Genomic DNA, 6,309 nt, shown 5'->3' with positions numbered 1-6,309 from the left:
AATACCAACACCGAAACTTTTATATTTTGATTAAACATATAACACCCTTACCACCACCAGTTCTTAAACTACATATTTATTAATTTTAATCTGAACCATGAAATAGTTCGTGAACTAAATGTAGGTACTTCAGCTGGACTACCTCTATACCTGTATTTACCTATATATTTAAAGTACTATTAACCCTTACCGCCACCAGTTCTTAAACTACATATTTATTAATTTTAATCTGAACCGTGAAATAGTTCGTGAACTAAATGTAGGTACTTTGGCTGGACTACCTATATACTTTTATTTACCTATATATTTAAGGTACTATTAACCCTTACCGTCACCAGTTCTTAAAGAACATATTTATTAATTTTAATCTGAACCATCAAATAGTTCGTGAACTAAATGTAGGTACTTCAGCTAAAATACCTATATACCTATATTTACCTATATATACCTATATATTTAAGGTACTATTACCGTCTAGAACAGTGTTTCCCAAAAAATGGCAAGAAATTTCAATCATCAATCATTGGCGTACAAACAAATACCTTTGTGCCTTTTGCAACGAAGTTTTTAGCAATGGCGTTATGTAGCCATCTAAGCTGGAAGATCATCTGAGAATATGTCACCCTAATAAAACAGATAAAGATTTGAAATATTTTCAAACACTTAAAGAGAAACTTCAAAAGAAATCCACGCTGGACAAAATGTTCGTTTTGGCCTCATAAACAAACGATGATGGTTTGCGGGCGTCTTATAATATCTCGTTGACTATAACAAAGTCCGGAAAACCTCATACTATCGAAGCGTTTATTTTGCCAGCCGTTAAAGAGCTTTTAAAAACTGTTCTACACAAACCTGCATCTGATATCATTAAAACAGTTTCTTTAAAAAACAACACAATTTAAAGATGTATTGATGAAATGAGTTATAATATTGAAAGCTTCTTGTGTAATTATTTGCAAACGACCCATTTCTCTACACAGCTGGACGACTCAATTTTAATTGTTAATGAAGCATTATTATTGGCATATAATCGTTTTATTATTGATCAAAATATCCAAAAAGATTGCGTTTGCGAGAACTTTGACAACCGATAGAAAAGGCGAATTAGTATATTATGTTTTAAAGGCTCACTGCTTGAAACAACTAAATCGTATATCAAATTTTATATTGGTAGTTACAGATGAAGCACCTGCTACGGTTGGCCGTTATCCTGGTTTTATGTTTTTAAAAGAAAATGTAACCGGAGTATAACCAATACACTGCGTCAGTAAGAAACAGCATTTAGTTGCTAAAAATTTGAATGTAAGATTGCGTGAATACGCGGTTATTTGTGCAGGTGTGTGAAGAAACTCTTTTACGAGTTTCTCAATAGCAAAAATAAAAATTTGAAAGAAAATTTATTAAATTGAAAAACCAACATTGCTTATTTGGCAGATTTTTTTATTAAATTTAATAAGGGAAACTTGCAGTTGCAAGGTGACAGTTTAAATTTGATAAAAGCAAAGTTAATCATTTCAGCATTTCTTGCTAAAATTAAACAGATGAAGTAAAACATTACACGGAACGAATTTTCCCAGTTCACCAATTTGTTTCAGGTAATGTGCCAGAAAGACGATATTTCAATCTACGTCCAACATTTGAATGCCATTTATTCAGATTTTGAAAGTAGATTTGAGGATATTTTGACGCATTAAAGAAACGGATGTTACATTATGTAAAAAAAGAATTGATTTGAATAAGTACTAACGAATAACTTAAAGGTACGGTTTAGAATCGAATAACAACAATTCTAGCTCCAAAAAGACATACCTTTTGCTTATATTATGGAATACCGCGGGAAAGTTTTTAATTTCTTTTTCATATTCATACCTGATAAAAAGGAGTTTCAGCGAAGGTATAGATCCAATAACAAAAAAATGTAACAAACTGGACATAATTAACTGAGGAGATTACTGTAACTGTAACAGATAGTTTTTATTTAAATTTAATTAATAAATGTGTAAAAATGTGAGACTACTGTTAGAAATTTAAATCTGTAAGAGTGAATAGCAGGTGGTCTATCTAAAATTAAATTTGGGAACCTCTGGTGTAGAACGCTAAAAATGGCACATTTTGAACATTTTTTTTGTGTATCTCATGATATATGGTAATTAAACTTCTTTTATATTTTTATACAACTTTTGAAGATTTCAAAATTTGTTTTTCAATTTTTTCCATTGTGGGTGTATTTAAAAGATGACTCCAAAAAATTTCTCGTCCATAAATTACTCGAGAAGGGTTTAAAAAAAAGTGGCTTTGGGGATAGTTTAGCAGAAAAATTAAAAATTCTCAAAACAAAACAAAATGGCGCATATTTGAAACAATTAATCAAAAATTGACTTTTCCACTTTTTTCGATCACAAAAATTTTATTTTTTTTGTTAAATTGTGAAAAACTCTCATAGAGAAAAGAACAATTTTTTTAAGCGTCCGCCATTTTGCTTTTTTTTGACAATTTTCAACTTTTTTTCTACTATATCACGTAAGGACACTTCTTTTTTAAAACACTTCACGAATTATATGTTTCAGATTTGCCGTTTCAGAGATTAACTGTCCATCATGGAGCATTAATTTTTGGACGAAACATTTTTGGCGTCATCTTTAAAACATAGGAACAATGAAAAAGAAAAAAAAGATTGTTTTGTGATCTAAAAAAGTTGTATAATAATAAAAAAAGTTGGATTGTCATGTATAATAGATAAGACACAAAAAAATTAATTAATCAACACAAATTGTTGAAAATGTGTCATTTTTTAGCATTCTAAACAGTAATACTACCTTAATTAAACATAAATAATAATATAATTTTATAACACACTAACCATCAATGGGTGATAAACTTTTTATTGCTCATAGCATAATAGATTACCTATATACCTAGTACCCACCACCTAATTATTTCGGTTATCGCTAAGAATATTTGGCTATTGAAATATTATTACTATAGTCGGGGAAGTTTGTGTAATACTCTTGTACTTTTCGGTGGAGGAGCTTTGATAGCTCCCGGTCCCTGAGGGTCAAATAGTGAGGGTCCGCTGCGTGGAGCACTTGGCGCTGGCCGTCTTTGTTGGCGCAGGTATTGGGGTGGTTCATTTCTATGTTTAATTATTCTCCTGGAAGATTCTCTCATAGGTTCCGGTAATATAGGAGAATAAAAGGATAAATTCACTTCGCCTGCCCGTCTTTGTTGGCTCGAGCGTCTTGTTGGCTCATCGGGGTTATCGCCAACAATATCTGGCTCTTCCAAGATTGGTTCTAGTGGTCGGCGCGGTTGAGCTCTACGCCTTGTACTTCTCCGGATAGGAGCTGCTCTTGGAGGAGCAGATGGGCGCTCTTCCCTCGAAGGACGGATTACACGTCTTCTTAAATTATAGCGGTTCTCCTGGTCCTGGAGAGACGGATTTCCACGAACGTTGACTGATTCTTGAGGTCTGTTATCATTTGGTTGTTGTTGTTGGTTAACATCACTCATTTTAATAAATTCGCTTATGATTGAATCTTCGTAAGATGCGATGCCTAAAACAAAAACTATAGATTTAATGTACATTGTGAATAGTCTTAAAATACAGCTACAAACTTGGACATTTTTAACATGCTTTAAGTTTAAAATTCAAGTTCTGGACAAGTATAAATAATATCAATACAGACCGAAACGGCAAGGTAAAGAAATACCACCATGGAAAAATAAACACAAAAGAAGGAACTTGGAATGTGAGAGGTACTAATGAGCAGGGAGCTTTAAGAAACTTAGACCAAATTATGGAAAAATATACAATAGATATCCTTGTCCTGCAAGAAACGAAACAACTGGGAAATGAAATAATAAAAATAGGAATGAGCACACTGTTCAAGAGTGGAGGGACCAAGAGATATTTTGGAGTAAGATTTATAAGATAGCTAGCACAAGGTTTGATCACAAAGACATTCATAAGGTAACATGGACTTCTCCCGATGGAAAAAGGAAAATGAGATAGATCATTGGTAGGTCATAGATCATAGATAGGTCTTAATTGAAAACAAACATGATAAGGCAATAATCGATCGCAGGAATTACAGAGGTGCAGATACCAACAGTGACCATACACTAATAATAGCAAAACTAAAACAAGAACTACCAATAATACCAAAATCTGTTAAAGATAGATTAAATTACTAATTAGAGCGCCTTCAGGAGAAGCAGGTTGTAAACAGACTAGAGGAAAAAATAAATAAAAAAACTGGAGAATTCAGTCAAACAGGATATAGATGAAGAGTGTCAGACCATACAGACAGCCATGTCGGACGCAGCGGAAAAGTGTATAGAAAGAGAGCATATAAAAAGACGGCAAAACTGGTTTGATGAAGAATGTAGGAATGTTTTGGCAAGAAGAACCACGGCAAAACTACAAAGAGATAAAGAAAATACCCAAAATGCGATCGAAAACTATGTGGCAAGAAGAAGGGAAGTGCAAAGAATTTGCAGAAAAAAGAAAAGAGAACAACTAAAAAAGCAATTGAAAAACATAGAAGAAGCCTACATAAACAGAGAGGTAAAGAATATCTACCCAGAAGTTAAAAAATCCAGAGAAGACTCTTCTTCGAGTCTTCTCACAAACTCTCTCTGATGACGGGTAGACCCAGAAACACGTGTTAGGGAGTGGTAAGAGACTCAAATTAAATCGAAACGCAACCATTTTCGTATATGAATTTAAACAAGTTTGGATTTTACTTGTAGGATTTTTTTTTCTTTTTTGTATACTGTTTCATCATTGAAAAGTAATTTACGTTTGTTTAAATATTCAGATTTTAACATTATTACAGTTGTGTTGCCATTGTTCTAGGAAAGCTTTAGTTTGTTTTAAATAATAATTCTATTGACTCTTCTGGTGACTCTTGAGTTATTAATGTATGTTAAAGATCATTTTCTATGCCAGCAATAATGTTAAACGTAGGAAATTTTTTGGCAAGGTAAAGAAAAGTTAGGACCTAAACTTAAAAAGTATTCTGCATTTGGTGGTATGTTGCTTTGAGTTAAGTTCACTAGCCAACCATTCTCTGGTTTTAAATTTACTTTTAATTGGTTTCGTTTTTCTATAAGCTGTTTAATTTTATTTTGATTAAATACTGTTATTAATTTTGTTAAAAATATTTTCATATATTATTTTCCCTTTATTAAAAAATGCTCGTGTGAAATTATTATTGTATTTGTTAATTATGAGGTTTTTATTTTTTAACTGAAGTCATATAATCACAAATTATATTCAAAAAATACAATAATATGCAGGTCACCAGAAAAGTCAATATAATTATTATTTAAAACAAAGCTTCCCTAGAACAAAATACAACAAAAATACAACAAAACATCAATAAATAAAATGATTTAGGTCATGATAAATCAAATTAAAATAAACATGAATAAAATGATGAAACAGTATACAAAAAAAAAACAAATCTTACAAATAAAATCCAAACTTGTTTAAATTCTCTCATTAACAAATGGTAGAATAAGAAATACATACAACTTATATACATAAATATACATAAAATATATAAATACATACAAGAAATAAATTAATATCTCACAATGGCATATCTTCATATATTTTTGGACTTCCAAAAGTACTTAAAAACAACATTCCTCTTCGCACAATTATTAGTAATATTGGAAGTCCGACATTCAACCTTTCCAAATATTTTGCAGACATTTTGGGAAATGGAATCGGTAAAATTGAATCATATACGGAATTCATGGGATGTTCACAATTTTATTTCAAAACAGTATGTACCAATTAATCACAAACTTATATCTTTTGACGTAAAAAATCATTATACACTAACATTTTAATGCAAATAGCTTTAAACTGTGTGAAAACTAGATGGAATAACATATTTCTCTTCCACTTAAAGAAATTCTAAAGGTTGTAAAATTCTGCCTCAACTTAGCGTTCTTCCGACATGAACATGAATACTATTCTCAGATTTCTGGAGTGGCCATGGCTTCGCCTCTCTCAGCACCAATGGCAAACTTAGTAATGGAAATATTAAAAAAACAGTCATCTCTAAATTAAAATGCAACATACATTTCTACAAATGATATATATGATATATGTTGATGACTGCTTACTCTGCATTCCGGATCATGAAATCGATCATACTCTTGAAATGTTCAATAATTTCCATAATAACATTAAATTTAATTATGAACTAGAAGAAACCAATAAAATTACTTTTCTTGACTTAAGTTTAGAATATAGCAACATTAACCAAATGATAACAACTAACTGGTGTACAA

This window comes from Diabrotica undecimpunctata, chromosome 11 (genome assembly GCF_040954645.1).
Source record: "Diabrotica undecimpunctata isolate CICGRU chromosome 11, icDiaUnde3, whole genome shotgun sequence".
In the NCBI taxonomy this organism is placed as follows: domain Eukaryota; kingdom Metazoa; phylum Arthropoda; class Insecta; order Coleoptera; family Chrysomelidae; genus Diabrotica; species Diabrotica undecimpunctata.
Note: the sequence above shows the minus strand (reverse complement) of the source record.